The sequence below is a fragment of the Brachyhypopomus gauderio genome, chromosome 8 (genome assembly GCF_052324685.1).
Source record: "Brachyhypopomus gauderio isolate BG-103 chromosome 8, BGAUD_0.2, whole genome shotgun sequence".
NCBI lineage: Eukaryota > Metazoa > Chordata > Actinopteri > Gymnotiformes > Hypopomidae > Brachyhypopomus > Brachyhypopomus gauderio.
The window spans coordinates 19,898,071-19,915,800 of record NC_135218.1 but is presented as its reverse complement, the minus strand read 5'-3'; the positions used below and the strand labels follow the sequence as shown (position 1 = coordinate 19,915,800).

At 39.7% G+C, this 17,730-nt stretch overlaps 1 long non-coding RNA gene across 1 annotated transcript; it reads right to left on the bottom strand.

The window, feature by feature from the left end:
* Window positions 1-14,934: 14,934 nt before the first annotated feature.
* Window positions 14,935-17,244, bottom strand: LOC143521104 (uncharacterized). The gene is made up of 5 exons (XR_013132648.1): window positions 17,143-17,244; window positions 15,583-15,654; window positions 15,435-15,500; window positions 15,234-15,320; window positions 14,935-14,999 (listed from the first exon to the last, which is right to left on the bottom strand). It is a non-coding gene; the product is annotated as an uncharacterized LOC143521104 (long non-coding RNA).
* Window positions 17,245-17,730: the final 486 nt, after the last annotated feature.

Genomic DNA, 17,730 nt, shown 5'->3' with positions numbered 1-17,730 from the left:
TAGGTTTATACTTTCGCGAGTGACCATAGTGCGCGACTCCAAATTTTAATGTTGCTTTGTGTTGCAGCTTAGGCTAAAGTACTTGAAAATGTTTTAAATTGTAACTACTTAGTTTCACAACAAATATCTGTCTGACTGAACAGTTCTCTTGTATTACGTTAACAAATACGAGCCTCTTGTAATTCCAGGACGAAACATGAGAGAACGTGAAGACGTTAAGATTGGGGAAAATAAACAACCATTAAATAATGTGAATAAAAAGCGAATTATTTCGAATCATTTCGAGTATATGTATAAATATTTAACATATTTAAGTTTAACGTGCTGGAAAATATTGAAATGGACCTTTAAAGTGACGTACAAGTGCTTGAATTCCACCTTATAAAGGTGTATGAACCCTGCAGACATGACTGCGATTACGTCATTTTCGCCGCGCGGACCCTCGCGACGCTTCGCGCTGCAGTGACTTCGCGGGCTACCGTTGCATTGTGGGGAATGCAGTGTTTGTGCGTACAAAACACCATCGGGCGGCTGTGGCCTGCGGGCCGGTTCTAATAGTAGTTCAATATCATCCAGGGGGCCATAGATAATCAATTCGCGGGCCGGATCTGGCTCGCGGGCCTTGACTTTGACATATGTGGTTTAAACCTACATATGTCAAACCTTTGACATATGTGGGCCTTGACTTTGACATATGTGGTTTAAACCTACATATGTCAAACCTTTGACATATGTGGGCCTTGACTTTGACATATGTGGTTTAAACCATGAACGGGGGAAAGAGCAGCCTCGCGCGCTGTCGTGCACCTCTCGAATTTTGTAACTTCGCGCGCGCCGCGCCTCAGCGCAATGAACAATGTCATGTTTGCCGGGTTCATACACCTATACAAGGTGGAATTAAAGCACTTGTACATCACTTTAAAGGTCCAGTTCAATATTTCTCAGCACGTTAAACTTAATTAAGTTAAATATTTATACATATACTCAAAATAATTCGCTTTTTAAATCACACTTTCAAAACGCCCAATCTTAACGTCTTCACGTTCTCTCATGTTTCGTCCTGGAATTACAAGAGGCTCGTATTTGTTAACTGTTCAGTCAGACAGATATTTGTTGTGAAACGAAGTAGTTACAATTTCAAGCATTTTCAAGTACTTTAGCCTAAATTCCAGCACTTTTCAAATCTGAAAAAGCAACATTAAAATTCGTCAGGTAAATGTTCATTCTCCTGTTTTTTATTACCACATATCGTTTCGGACAACACTGCGCGGCAAGTATTTAAACGCTTCCGCCGCTTGCGCAGGTTTAGGAGAACCAAGTTACCCTAACCGCTAACGGCTAATAAAATAATTTAAGCAACACCTATGTAAGAGGTGAGTAACATTAAAGCAACGAAAAACCACAGTTAAGCAAATATTACCATGTGAAAGTCAGTTTAAACTCAGACAAGCGTTTACCAGTATACCTGTCTTTCACTCACACTAACAGAACATATACTGCCGAACTGAACCGTTTGGGGCGGTCTGCCGATTTTTATATGACTCAAAGAGCCAATCAGGAATAAGCAAGGAAATATCTTCACGCTGTAAAGCAAAATGCATTTTTGTGATTGGTTTAGAGATAATTAAAAAAGCCGTTGCTTGCATTGTGCTTGGGGGGGCAAAGACACAATTTGGGGGGGCAATGCCCCCCTCTGCCCCCCCCTAGCGCCGGCCCTGGTGTGCATGCTGTTACCAAAGCATTGCTTCGCCATGCAGAACTAGGGATGCATTACATGAAGCTAAAATTAGTTTTCATAGAATTGCTAACATTCCTGGAGTTATTGATGCAGTGAACGGCACTCTGATCCCCATACACACTCCCAGTCTCTTGAGCCCAATCTACACCTGCCGAAAGGGCTTCTCTGCTCTGATTGTCCAAGTAATATGTAAGCACCAAGGCCTCTTTACGGACATTGTGGCAAAGTGGCCTAGGAGTACTCATGTACTTCATCTGGGCCAATTCTGGAGTGTGTCAGATGGCTAGGCATGGTGCATTTGATGGACATTTACTAGCTTACAAACTTACTCCTGTATCAAATCCCCAGGCTGAGGAGAGATACAACATGGCACACAGCAGGACACGATTTGTGATTGAGAGAGCTTTGGGCATGTGGAAAATGCGTTTTCGGTGCCACCACAAGTCATCTGGTGGCCTTCAGTTTTCTCCAGAACGCAGCTGTGCTGTAATTGTTGTATGTGCTATGCTGCACAACATTGCAGTGCAAGCGGACATGCATGTTCAAAAAGAGGAAGATGAGGAGGATGATGAGGAAATAAATATTCTGGTAGAGTTACCAGGAGAATGGAGAGAAGGACTTTGCCTTCGGTTGTCCAGGCCAGCCTGGTAAATTGTTATGTTAAAGAAATGTTTTTGCCTAGATACACCAAAAAATAAAATACTTTGGATAAGTGATCTGTGGGTGGTTTTTTTTTTTTTTTTTTTTTGTTATAAACATACACTCGGAGGCATTTGTTGTGGTTCAAGTTTTATTTTCAATAAACACAATGTGCAAAAAATAAAATAAAAATTAATTAAACAAAAAGGTCTTCCATCTTCCCTAAAACTCCTACCCACTGTTGGTACTATTACTGAGATCTGGAAGGAAAATGTATTAGTCAGTGCCACAAAATGGGAGTTATTTCATAGATGTTTTAGTGAAAATTCAGTAAAGTATATTAACATTTACTATTGTTACTTGGTTAAGTATCTCACCTTGTTCAGAGGGCAATATAGGAACGCATATTGAAGGCCTGCTTGTTTGGTACTCTGCTACTGCCAGCTGCTTTGCCATGATGTCAAGTTTGGCCCTCTTCAGTTCCAGCAGCTCCTGATGGTGCCTCTCCTTTTGCAGAAGCTTTTCCCTTTTGAGCTGCAGCCTTTCTTTTTCTAGTGCAACGAGCTCCACGCTGCACCCACAGGTATTTAGAGGAGTCATTGCTGGTGGATCTCCCTCTCTGGCCTGAGCACAGGAAGGCCCTGGAGAGGCCTCAGGACTGCTGCTAAATCCTGGGTATTCAGGTTCAGGTGGGGTAGAGGGAATCTCACCTAGACCTACATCAATACCCCCTGGTATCCCTTCAGTGGCTGTGGGGCCCTGTAGCCCAGTATCACTTGTGGACATTTGACCCCCACCAGTCTTAGCCCTCTCCTTTCTTAGTTCTGCCTCCCTTTTTTTGGCTTGACTAGAAGTCATGCCACTTTTTTCTGATCTCCTCACCCGATCTTTTTATGCCACTACAGGCACAGATATTCTTTGCAATATCTTCCCATGGGGTTTTTTTTTTTTTTTTTGAGTATTCGAGGAACTTCCTTGCGCTTTAGAAAATAAAACGCCTTTTTTTTTTCGACTTCGTCCACCATTTGGCTCAGCTCCGTCACCAGAAAATTACGCTTCCTCTGTTTGCTAGCCATGGTTTTGAATGAGGTGTGAAAGGTTAGTGTGCCCTATTTATACCCTTTGTAGGGGTTTTAGTTATGATATAACTAACCTACCTGCTTGCCTACAACCAAGGACAGAAATGGGTGCAGAAGAAGGATTGACGTGCATAAAACTTAAATATCTGACTCCAAATTATAGTTGGTAAGAATCTAAAAGAACTCACTTCTCAAATAGATCAGTACAGGTTATAGAATATACCTAACCAACTTTATAAAGTACCTTGCTATAAACAATAGCCTGCTTTGTCAGAGGTTTATCATAAACATGTGTAGCAGATGGGATACTTTAGAGGGAATTGGTATTGGCATTAATTTACCTTTTAACTGATACTAATAATGAGCTCATCTGGCCCAGTATAGCTATAATCAAGGAAGACCGTGGCTACACAATTAACCAGATTTATTCAATAACCAACAAAATATAAAACAATAACATAACCATACTAGATTAAAGTAACAATAATACCTAATGGAAACAGATACCAACCGGTGCAGACTGCCTCACGGAGAAGGACCCCAAAGGAAGCAAAGAGAGAAGAGCAGAGATGAAAAAAGAGCCCCTGCACCCACAAACTTCTCTTTTTATATCCCCCCAGCATCTCAAAGGGACAGCAGTCACAAAAACCAGGTTAACCAATGGGAATCAGGTTGCTGGTAAAGACATCAGAGTACATTTGCATACAGAGTGCATTCTATACAGGACTGCCACTTTTGGGGTGAAGTCTACAAACCTTCTCAGGGAGTGATGGAACTCTTACCCTGTTAGCATAACTTTTCCCAGTACACAACAAGCTGCAAAATGACACTAAACATGCCACACAAACACACTGATATAACTAAAATATAATGGTCAGTTTTATTCCATTTCTATGGGAACCTCTTGAGGTAACCCACCATTTGTTGCCCCCCATGGTTTTATGGAGGAACACCAGATCCTGCATCCCCCACAGGAACACATCTGGGCACTCCTACACCTTGATATACGATCGGTCAGAATTGCAAAGGTAATAATTTTAGAGTTCTTCTAATTTTTTTTCTTATACTTGACATTTCTACACTTATTAGTTGTTAGTTTTTATGATTGTCATTTTGCCAATGATGCTTCTGCATTGTAATAATGAAAAAATGTATGTAAATCGGTGGTTCGGTTTTTGACTAGCGGAGATTTTCCAGTGCAGCTGCAGAGGCGGAGCCAATTAAGAACTACTTAGAACCCGTTCGTAAATTTGGAGACTACGAAGGCTTTTGGGGAAACACTCGTAAATTTGGCGTTCTTAAAGATGTTCGTAACTTTCTAAGATTGTTTGATATCGGGAAACCCACCCCTGGTCGCTCCCTAAGAGCAACCTGATTTTAGCCTGGCCCAATATCATTTAATACCTCAAATCTAACTGGAAACACTGCATATTGAGTAGTTAAGTGCACAGGTGAAATGGTTGAGGGGCAAATTCAGAGGCTTGTTCCATGCCTATAAGGCGTCTATAAGGCCAGGCAAACCTCAATTGCATCATACATAACTAGTTCCTATATTTGAGGAACATCAATTTGGCCTGGCACAGCATCGTTTTATGCCTCAATTCTAACTAGAAACACGGTATATTGAGTAAAGTGCACAGGTGAAATGATAGTGTGTGTGTGTGTGTGTGTGTGGTGGGGGTTAGTCAGTATGGTAGGGAGGTATTGTTCACCAGTGAAACAGCTCTTTGGTGGAAGCTATTTCTTAGTCTTGTAACATTGATATCGGAAGCAGTGGCGGCCTCTGACAAATATCTCAGGGGGGCAATTGTTGTGATAACATCCAAGGTGACCATTTCAGTAGGTAAATAAAAAAAGTGACTTAATCCAATGATAATCCAATATAATCATAAATATATATTTCTCTTTACATTATAGACTGTACAGTATTTGTGCACCGACATATCTTGTAAATATCATCATGGTTAAAGCTCTACAATGGCCAACAGCATTAAGGATGGAGCAGATTGCAGGGAAAGTAGAACAGGGCGCTCGCTACTTCACAGCCTGCTAGCCATGTTTTCCCTTCATACCAGTTTCGCGAAAATCCTTGGTTAAATTTTTTTCCTCCCTTTTTGGACACTTCACTTGTTTGATGTTTAAATTTGGTCTCGGTGGCCCTATTTCATTAATTGCTAGTTTATCTTGATTATTACAACGACAGAATGGCAGTTCTCTTAATTAAACAATTGAGTTGTTCTGGGTTGAAGGAACGCTGGCCATGTCGAGCAGATTAATTTCCCTACATTACGTCTGATGCAAGCATGTAAGGGCGAGCCCACCCGAAACCCATAGACATTGCGTTGCAGCGCCTACACTTTAGAAAAAAAAATTTAACATGAGAGTCTACGAGAGCAGTCGGGGCGATTTTCAGTTAGACTCAAATCGTCCAAAAAGGGGCGGTACTACAGGGAATGCACCTCAACGCTGATTGGACAATGGTATTCAGAGGCAAGAGACGCTGTCCAGAACAGGCATAGGTAGTTAAATACCGTGATAGAATGTGGGAGAAAAAAAAACCTCCTTTTCATCCCTTCGTGGTGCGTCGCCCAATCGCCCTAATGAACAAACCTCCCCTGATCAGAAGAGATTTGAGTCCATGTAGTCTATGCATGTAAAGAGAATGTGTGTTTTAAGGTGGGGGAGGGGGGTCTGAACAAATATACAGGCTGAACAAGGGAAGACCAGGAGATTAGTGCTTCTTTAGGAGATACGAAGAAGAATAAAACAACACTCCAGTCTTAAGGTGTTCAGTGAGCCAAACCTTGCACTGTTGACCCTGCGTTGTAACTTTTTGGTGGCAAGAAAGCTCATTTTCTGATGCTGTCTCACTGCATACTGACTCATCACCTGTTTGTGATTTTGGCATGACATTGACATGGTTTACCTCATTGTTGTAAAAAAAAACATCCTAAAGGTGATGAATATGGTCAATTTAAACAAATTTAAATTGTCTTGAAGATATAATTAGAAATTTGATTTACTTTCATTGCAACAAAGAAGCCCAGCCCAAGTAGTTCTAAAGTTTATTTTTCATTATAAATTTGGCTTCAACTTCATTTTACACTTTTAAATTTAAACATTTATATTTACATGCAAGTTAAAGTTACAAGAAGTCAAGAAAATACCCCTGACCATTCCACCACAGTGGAATTGTTTTGACATTATGGGATATTTCTGAAAAACAACGTCAACAATTCTCGTTCGCCCCCCCCGTCAACGATGTGGAACACACCTGCATCCCCAGTAATAGTATTATTTTTTTCTTGTGAGAGGTATTAAAAAGGTCTTAAGTCATTGAATTTGAGATTTAAAAATGTGCAGATACCCTGTATTATACTGTCACGTCCAGCTCCTCCCTGGTCCCGCCTAGTTTTCCCCATTCCCATGGTTTCTCCCTCTGTCCGCCACACCCCTGTCCTCAGTGTTCCCACCTGCGTCTCGTTTCACCTCCATGTTGCAGTGCATTTAAACCCCTCTGTTCTACCCCTTGTTGTCGGTCATTGTACGCGAGTCTCTGTCAAGGCTGACTCGGATGCTACGCCTTCTACCTCCACAAGAGGCACCCGAGTCAGTCCTAGACTGAATCGGCGCAATCCGCAATGATCAGTTTCACCTGTTGCCATGGCTTAAGGAAGCTTGTGGAGACAGATCATTGCTGATTTCCTTTGGTTGTGCCGGTACGACTTCAGCCCTTCTCTGCTTTCTCAGCCATTGCGCTGTGTTGTAAGGTGTCTCGCCACCTTCCTCTCTTGTTTCTCTTGTAAATCCTGTCACTTATTTGAGTTTCTATCTCCTGCGCCGCTACCAGGCCTATCAAGTTTTCCTCCATCTGTTTCACTTCCTATCTGTTATTAATTTATTTTGGGAAGGTTTTGTTTTGTTGCGGCGTTTTTGCCTGCAGCCAGATACTTCCCCTCGCGTTCTTGCTTTTGTTTTTACGGGACAAATTTTTTCCAAGCAAATTGGATTGTTTACATCTTTTGTATGAACATGGTTTTTAGCCTGTGTCATTATAAACCAGCATTAAGTTAATCAACACTATAGGTAGGAAATTTTGACTCCTTAATGTCATTATAGAACAGCATCACCTGCATCTACTATAGTTAGACTCATTTAACAGCAGAAAATACTACAAGCAATCTGCCAAGTATTTTCAGTCTGATTTTTCTGAATCCAGTGTTGCGTATGGTTTATTGATTTTGCTAATACAGTTTGGCTGTTTTCAGAATCTGTTTAATTTGTAATTTCAAATACAAGCACATACTGAAATTAAATGTCGTTCCTCTAGGGTCAGGTATAAAGCACCATTTTCCTTGAGTGGCTGCTGCGTATGCATATTTCAAGATCAGAGATGCTTACTTTTGTTCATACATACCAGGTTGTTTATGATACAACAATGTTTTACCTGCTATAGCATCAGCTGATTTATTTAAACAGACCATTGTATTAATAATAACCTTTTATTTCTCCAAACAAGTCATGAACAATTTTCTTTGAAACAGGGTTACGTGCAGTTAATACAATAAAAAACCTCCAGCATATTTAGTGATGCATTTTATTTATAAGTGCCTTTCATAACTCAAGGACACTTTACACAAAAAAATTAAGTTAGATTAAACAAAATCCCCTTTTCCCCTGTTGAGCAAGCCTATGGTGACTGGCAAGGAAAAACTCCCTGACCAAGTCAATAGTCAAGAAACCTTGGCAGTCCAGGCTCAGCAGGGACTGTCCGTACTCCAGTGGAGATGTACAAAACAAGTCTGACGAAATATCAGGGGTGAGTTTCCCAAAACATTCTTGGTGCTAAGTACTTCGTAACCTCGTACTTACGAACGTTCTTAAATTTACACCGGTTTCCCAAAAGTCTTCGTTACCCATGTCGTACTTAACCTCGTTCGTAAATTTACCAGTGATCTAACCCTGTCATAACTCGCTAACTTGTTCTTAACCTGAAGGTCACGCGCAGTTCTGTCTGAAAAATGATAGAGGCCGATGATTATCCCTTTAGAAACGCTCTGAACTACAAACACAAATCCACGAACAGTTAAATGTAAGCTATTTTTGAAAGCGTAATTGCGTAACATAAATTAGATCCACGTCCTTAGTTCAATACTGTGCATAAATATACATATTAAATTGAAGTTATTGTTTTCACGTAATACAACACTGCATGCACGTTCCTGATGAGGACACTGAGGAAGATGATGAGGAGAGAGGAGACGTACACATTCCTATCTTACCAGGAATTGGGAGAGAAGGACATTACCAGGCTGTCTTGGCAGCACAAATGCAAATGATTAGGGCTGTTTTCAGTTAACTTCCTGAAAATAAAATTTGGCATACATTTTTTTACATTTGTGACCTGTGTGTGTGTGTGTGTGAGGAATTTAAGACTCCAAGGCATTCATTGGGTACATTGGGTACAAAGTATTTGACTCCACTAAACACGTGCAACAATAATAAGGGAGGAATAAGGAAGGAGGAATTAAGCAAGGATTTTTTTCTATTTTATTTGTGCATCTTCTATACCAGGGGTTTGGGGTGGTGGCGAGTGTATTATTTACATAGCCCGCTAGCTAGTAACTAGACGGCAACCGCGGACAATCTCTCTAATAGTAGCGCAAAAAAAAAAATGTCGCTCATTTGTGCGTGGCACTATAGTTAGCTATTTTTAGAACAGGCCCGTGGGTGACTCATGACGTTCTTGCGGGTGACCCCTGTTCTATACAGTGTCTGTATGAGTAAAACTGGAGTCTGGAAGAAATATATGAACATTAATGAAACGGCCACAAAACTAAAGGATTTGAAATATTACAGTTGTGATCAAATTTATTCAACCCCCACTGAAATAAAGTGTTTTGGCCAGTTTGACATTGATTTTGATCATTTCAGTCATCTTATTTACAATTATATCAGAGGCACTTATAAATTAGACAAACATAACATAATATTTATGATGGAATAACCACAAATGTCTTTACTGTGCTCACATCATTATCAGTTTTATTCAACCCCCTAGTGACATTATTTTTTAGTACTTAGTACAACATCCTTTTCCAGTTATGACAGCTTTCAAGCGTGAAGCATAGCTTGACACAAGTGTCTTGCAGCGACCTATGGGTATCTTAGCCCATTCTTCATGGGCAAAAGCCTCCAGTTCAGTCACATTCTTAGGCTTGCGCACTGCAACTGCCTTCTTTAGGTCCCACCAGAGGTTCTCAATTGGATTTAAGTCTGGTGATTGCGATGGCCACTCTAGAATGTTCCAGCCTTTCATGTTCAACCATGCTCTAGTGGACTTGGATGTGTGCTTCGGATCATTGTCCTGTTGGAAGGTCCAACGTCTCCCAAGCCGCAGGTTTGTGACTGACTCCATCACATTTTCCTCCAAGATCTCCTGGTACTGAAGGGAATTCATGGTACCCTGCACACGTTGAAGCTTTCCTGTACCATTAGAAGCAAAACAGCCCCAAAGCATAATTGACCCCCCGCCATGCTTCACAGTAGGCAAGGTGTTCTTTTGTTCATAAGCCTGGTTCTTTCTTCTCCAAATATAGCGCTGGTCCATTGTCCCAAACAGTTCTAATTTAGTTTCATCTGACCACAGTACACTGTTCCAAAACCTTTGTGGCTTGTCCACATGACTTTTGGCATACTGCAGTCGACTTTTCTTGTTCTTTGGAGTCAGCAAGGGGGTGCGTCTGGGCCTTCTGGCATGGAGGTCTTCGTTATGCAGTGCGCGCCTTATTGTCTGAGCTGAAACTTCAGTGCTCACATCTGACAGGTCTTTTTTCAGTTCCTTAGCAGTCACGCGGGGATTTTTCTCCACATTACGCTTCAGGTAGCGCACAGCAGTCGCGGTCAGGATCTTCTTTCTGCCACGACCAGGTAACGTTTCCACTGTGCCCTTTAACTTGAACTTGCGAATGATACTTCCGATAGTGTCTCTTGGAATATTTAACAACTTCGCAATCTTTTTATATCCATTGCCATTCTTGTGAAGAGCAATAACCTCTTCTCTTGTCTTCTGGGACCATTCTCTTGCCTTCACCATGCTTGGAAACACACCAGTAGATGTCTAGAAGGAGCTGAGTATCACAGTCCTTTTAAATCTGCCTAATTGGTGCTTATCATGCTTGATTGCTGCTCGTTGACATCCACAGATGTTTTCAATACCTGATGGAAAACACTGGAATGAACCTCTGTTCTTAGGAGTGGTAGTCGTAAAGGGGTTGAATAATTGTCAATGAAGAAATCACAAAAAGGCCATTTAATACTTTATGACAAAAAAAATTGATGCTATCTTAGTTGCATTTAGTTCTTTAACAAGTCCTTGTAAGATTTCATTATGAACACAATTACAAATGTGCACTGAATTCCATAAAACCCTTCGCAGCATTGGGGGTTGAATAAATTTGATCACAACTGTAGATATAAAAAATTAACTTTTAGAATTTGATTAGTTTTTTCTTTATATATCGGAGATCAGTAACTTTCATTTACATTCACTATGGTTACATGGCAAAGTATCTTACCTTGTTCAGTTGACAATATGATTGGCACAGAAATTGAGGGCTGGATAACGGAAACTCAGCCATTGAAAGTTGTTTGGCCATTATCTCAAGTTTGGCCCTCTTCAGTTCCACCTATTCCATATGGTGCCTTTCCCTCTGTTGCATCTTTTCCCGTTTTAGCTGCAGATGCTCTTTTTCTATCTGGAGCCTTTGGCTTTCAATAGAAATGAACTCCTCACTGCATCTATATTCAATGTCAGGAGCTTGTGAAGGCCTTTTGATATGTTGTGCAGAGGAAGGACCAGGAGATGGGACAGGACTGTTGCAAGGAAAAGAAGGTTGCACAGGGGATGCAGGTTGAGGTGGGGTAGTCGGGAACTCATTTGAGGCTACATCTATCCCCCTACATCTATCTCTACCAGATATGCCTTGGTTTGCAGTTGGGCCCAGTATTCCCAGGGCTTCTTTCCTCTTCTGGTGTGAGGGCTGTTGTAGATGATTGACCCCCACCAGTCTTAGCCCTCTCTTTCCTAAGTTCTGCTCCCTTTCTTTTAGCATGACTAGCGAAGTCATGTCATTTTTTTCCATATGTCCATTGCAGATCTCTGGTATGCACTGCAGGCACTTATTTTCTGGGCTATTTCTTCAAATGTGGTGTGTTTTTTTTTTTTTTTTTTTTTTTTTTTTTTTTTTTTTTTTTTTTTTTTTTTTTGAGCTTCCCCAAGCTTTGGAGAATAGAATACTCCTTCAATTTCTTCCAGCATTTGAGTTAGTTCGTCCTGAGAAATTCGGTTTGCGTGGCCGGTTTGCCATGCTTGCTGCTTGATTGCTTCTAAAGGTTATTAGAATAGGTTAATTTCCTATTTTATAGGTAGGCTTGGCATGCGATGGACAGCAATTACAAATTATTTAACTTTTTTTTTTCTTGTGTAAATACTTTTTTGTTTGATTTTATGATTATTAGTTACATAACGACACTTGTGGCTTAATAATATAGAAATGTATGCAAATCAATGGTTCAGTTTTCGACTGGCAGACCCTGTTCTGAACAACCATGGGGCGGAGTCAAGTAAGTGCTACTTAGGGACTCGTTTGAAAGATAAGAAGGGTTTTGGGAAACCGGTGTAAAACGGCGTTCTTCGTTGCATTGTTCTTAAAGTTGTTCGTAAATCGTTAAGTTCAATCGCTTTCGGGAAACTTACCCCAGGTCCTCCTTTTCTCTTGGGCATCTTAAGGTGAGGATACATTTGTGTCTGTACACTTTCTACAGAGGTAGTTGGTGTCATTACTGTAATGGACACATTCAAAATGTGCCCAACGATTGCACGTCACACTGTACCTAAAAAATGTAAATTGGAAACCATAAACACTGCATGAAACGGCAAAATCAAAATAATCCTCTATAATGTTTACAGCATTATGTGTAATCCTTACTAGGGATGTCCCGATCCAGCTTTTTGAACTTCTGATCCGATACAGATATCGGCCGATACTGATACTGGCCTATCCGAGCATGTATTAAAGTTTAAAGTTATTTAGCCAACTTACTTTGTTGTCAAACTCATGTTGAAAAGCGTTTTATTCTTGATAAGTAGCCAGCTGAATTAGGTGTGTTTGAATAATACACAATGGTTGGTAAGGAGAAACTGACCTGATTATTTAGCAATTAATAAACTCAAAATAGACAAAATATTAAATAACAAACAGAAATGGCATCAGTAAACCAAGGATTAAAAAGTCACAAGTGCAAATAATATTGTAAATTGTATTAAAAAAGCAAAACGCACAACCTGAGTGGAAAATAGTCTATTAACATTAACATCCATCAGTGCTCTTGAACAAGTGTAAACCAAAGCTTAAAAAAAATCCATGCACATATTGTAAACTAATTAAAAGCAAAATGCCTTCTACTCCACACTTTACTGCTCCATCCCCATCTATACACTCCCTTCAATTCAAACATTTCTGCCAGTGTTGGTTGTGTAGGACCTTTCTTTTGTCTTTGGTTTTCTTTAGAAACTCATGTTTATGGTGGTATTTCGCTAAATGCTTGATTAGATTGGTTGTATTAAAAGTTCTTACAGCTTTACCACCACGCTTGACTTTACTGTGGCATATGTTGCACTCTACCTCTTTGTCTTTGTCATCCTTTAAGGTAAAATAATCCCACACAACTGACATTTTTACCGATAACTTCAAATTTACACAGCGGTCCTAATGGTTAGGAGATGCCGCATAGCTAAATTGGGGAGACGCTATGCTTGTGTACTGAAGGTGTGCTGGAAATACGGACCGGATTTTACTCACTGGCAAAACCACAGCAAAAACTGAAATGGATTATCTAAATGGGTGCGCTGGAAAACCCGGATCGGACTAAAAAAAAAAAACTGGATCGGGAGTCTGGATCGGCATTTTCTCGTGCCTGCCGATCCAATACGATACGCATTTTTTGCTAATATCGGCGGCCGATCCAAATATCTGATCGGGACAACCCTAACACACACACACTCCTCTGCAGGAAAACTAAAACAAACCCCACCCTCCTGAACAACCCCATGCCCCCCAACAGTGGGCAACAATGACTCTCAAAAGTAGTCAACCACATTTCTGCAACACCCCGGATAGCTGGACACGAGGCCAAAAAAAAAACCACTTATAAGCTCTCAATGATGAATACCCCATCTATCTGAAATAACCATACAGGAAAAAAAAGTTAACCAAAATAGATTATCCAGGGATGAAAACTAAAAACTAAATAATGGTGCAAAAACGAATACAAATTAGTTACAGAAATCAATAAAGTAATACTATAAAAACTAGCACACTAAAAAGGCACTTTACCGTGTCGGCCGGGTTATTGCTAACCATGTTTTCTACTGTACTTTAGCTCTGTTGACCCAAAGCAAAGTTAAACTGCTGTTCATTCATATCAAATGTATGTGCATTCATACACATCCGAACATGAAGAAAGTCCGTATAATCAAAACTGGTCCCGATATAAACAAAGTTGTACTTATCCAACCCGAGTGTCTCTCGGTAACGCAGCAACAAGCCGCGGCCTCCTCAGCAGAAGTAAACTTGTGAAGCTGGTTCTGATGTTCTTTTCAGGCGCGCGGGGTAGAAAACTACATTTGACATCTTTTTCCGAGCAAAGTTGATTGCGTACGTCATTAAATGCTGCTCGAGCTCTCGCCACCTTAACGGTAAAACCTGGAAACTCCGAGAAAGTGATGGTGTTCTGAAAATCTATCCTACTGGTCAAACTGACCTACCAGATGTAATTTTTTCAAGCGCAGTATGTCATTGTCCAGAGCACAGCGGTAGGACGAATTTAGATATATCTGTGGATTTGTGCTACCGTAAAAATTTGTCTTACAGTTTCGAAATGCTCAACCACAGCGTGTATATACGTTATAATACATTATATTACTTTATAAATCCTGTAATTATAACATGCTTTCAGCGATAATGTAGGTAGGACAATTTTACCTGTTGTGTAACCTTACCAGAATGTGCTTAGTGATATTGTAGATAGGATAATCTTACCTGTTGTCTAACCTTACCAGAACGTGCTTAAAGCGATAGTACTGTGCGTAGGGTATTGAATTGAACATATTTATTTAAAATAACATTTTCAAATAAAAACATTCATTTTAGTGAATTTTTTTTTTTTTTGTACATTTTTTTTACAGAGGTAGCTGGTGTCTTTTTCTTCAAGATACTGAGCACATTGAAAATGTGCCCAGCGACTGCACCAATCACGCTGCACCTAAAAATAAGTCAAAAATAGTTAATTGGAAAACAAACTCTATGCACAGTAAAAAGGAAATGATTCATGCAATTTTTATCGTAATCCTTTGTGGAAAAATTATCACCTTCATTACTAAAAGTCCACAGCTGGTGGAATCTTACTGAGTGTTGTGCTGCATTATCTGTATATGCCACTTGATGCTGTGGCCTTCATGACCCACCATCTTCAAAAAATTCCTGTTTTAACAAGACATTTATATGGTTTAAAATTTGGCAGTGTAGATTTGTCACAAAGATCCATGACCTGAGAGGCTAGACCCCCATGTGTTTAAAAATGTACCTATGAAAAAAATACTGATTTGTCTGTGCTGCAATTGTTTTTATACCATAGGAATCGTATTTTGTGATGGCATTTGGTAAAATGAAGATTAGTGAGGTGTCAACTCGGTGGTGGAGGAATTGTTTTATTACCTCATTTCGCAAAATCCAACTCTCGTATAATCCTTCCTTTCCCAAAGGATCAGTGGCATTAGTGGTGTGTGTCTTCATGTTAATAATCTAAAAAATATGTAAAACCTGGAATTTATTTTCCGCCACAAATTATTGTGGCAGTACAATAAAATAATTTTTACAATGTATATAAATTAGCAATGCAAGTATGTGAGAACATACCACAAGAATCCAGTGTGCTCCAGTATTGACGGGGCACAATCAAATATCTTATACCGGGAACTTCATCTGCAAGATGGTTTTGATAGAAAATCTTAGTTATTGTTCAAAATTGTGAAAGTACTAACTAAATTCTGGGCAAGTATATTACCTGGCTAACACATCGAAATTGTCCAGCAAACAAAGAGGAGGCAACCACTGCACTCAGCTGATAAGCTGGCTTCTGTAACAAAAAGAAAAGCAACACAAATATATATTTTTAAGTGAATGACTGAAGCTAACTCCAGACAGCCACATTTGCAAAGTCTGCTTGTCTTATGTGCTTCGATCAGATGGTGGAGGTATGCATCAATGACCTATAAACATATGGACAGTATTAATAAACAAACTATTTGGTGTTGGCGCATCATGGTGATTTATGTAGGACAATTCATTTCTCCAGAAATAATTGAAACAAAACACTGTAATTTTTACGTGAATGACAGTAAAATAAAATGCAACATAAGTGCATCCTTTAACATATAGTGAATTGCAAACATTTGGGCACCCATGATACTTAATGACTTTCCTTTATTAATCACTGGTTGTTTGGTTCAGGAATTTCAGTTAAATATACCATATAACAGACGAAGTTTACTAATCTGAACCACCAATGATTATAAAGGAAAATCATGAAAATTATCAGAGGTGCCCAAACAGTGGCATACCACTGTATTATTAGTAGGGGTGTAAATCACAAGATTTATTACGATACGATTATTGTAGTCAACGATGTGATAATGTACGATATCTCAAATTCTGTCACAATACGATTCGGTTCGATACGATTTAATGCGATTGCAATATGTTCCTTTTTGAATAACTCACAAATGCAAACAAAATATAATTTGAATGTTTTATCATTTAAATGGCAAATGCAGTGTAATCATAAGCAGTAAACAACTTCACAGTAATTATACAGTAAACAATTGTAATTAACAGAGAAATGAGTTTGGCTAAACAAAAAGCAGCTGTACTGCAAATCTTTACTACTGCAGTGCTTACCAACAGCAGCTTTTGCTTCTGTAAACAATTAAACCAAGGTTGCCATTTAAAAAGTTCAAATAAAGTAGCACAAACTTGCTTATCACTAAAGCAATAAGAGAAAAGTTAAAAAAAGGTTATCCACTTGATATGCATATCGTCGCTGTCCATTGAAAAACACTTATCTCAAACAACAACTTTACAGGAGAGAGAAAAAACCTTAACTTTCAAGAGACATCAATGTAAAAAGGGGCATTTCAGGGCATTTTGGAGAATTTCTATTGGGCCATTCATTGAGAAATTGACACAGTGCAAGTTTGTGTGTTCAAATTATGTAGTAAACTAAAAATCGACAAAATGGAGAAGTGTTTTGTCATTGGACAGCAACGATATGAGCTGCCTACAATGCTTAATCTCTACAGCAAAGAAAGACTTTCAGTGTTTTTCTTTGAGGTTTTTCTTTAGAAAAATCAGCTGATCGACATGTTCAGGAGACAGAGCACTGCGCTCAGAATGAACAATGTCACCTGCAGTGCTAAAAACTCTCTCAGAAGGTACACTAGTACTTGGAATGCACAGATATTCCTTAGCCAGGTCTGCCAGGACAGGAAACTCGGACTGATGTGTTTTCCACCACTCTTAACACATTACCACCTAGGTTCAATGATGCAGTCTCTCTATACTTTACCTCAGCTTGGGCTAGGTCTCTGGAGGTTTTGATCATCTGGTTGGGGTCCACAGTGTACAACGCATCACCAAAAAGAGCTTCTAGTGTCTTAAGCTTCTTAGAAGGAGGAAAATGCTCTAGAACAACACAAAACATAAAAAACGTTATCCTGGATATATTACTGTGTTTGAATCAACTGTATTTAACACACACACACCTTCAGTGATTTCAACTTGAGGCTCATTTGTAGCCTGGCCACAAGCAGGAGGAGTTTCCTCGTCCTGTGTTACTGTGTCATCCTGTAGACACATGCAAACACATTCTAGCAAAGGGAAATGAAGTGATGTATATTTTATATGATTTTAAGTAGAACACTACAAGTAGATTCTTACTTTTTGGTTCAGCCGCTGTAAACCCCCTTTGATAAGGCACTGGAAGGTTGCATCTCTCTCCTCTTCTCTCAAAAAAGGTAGCTTTTTGAACCTTGGGTCTAAAGCAGATGCTTTGTGTAGAACGTGCTGCACATCCACATAGCGCTGTTCAAGCTCCCTTTTCATGGTTTCTTTCATTTCCGTTATTGGTGTGAGGTCTTCACTGGCAGCTTTTAAA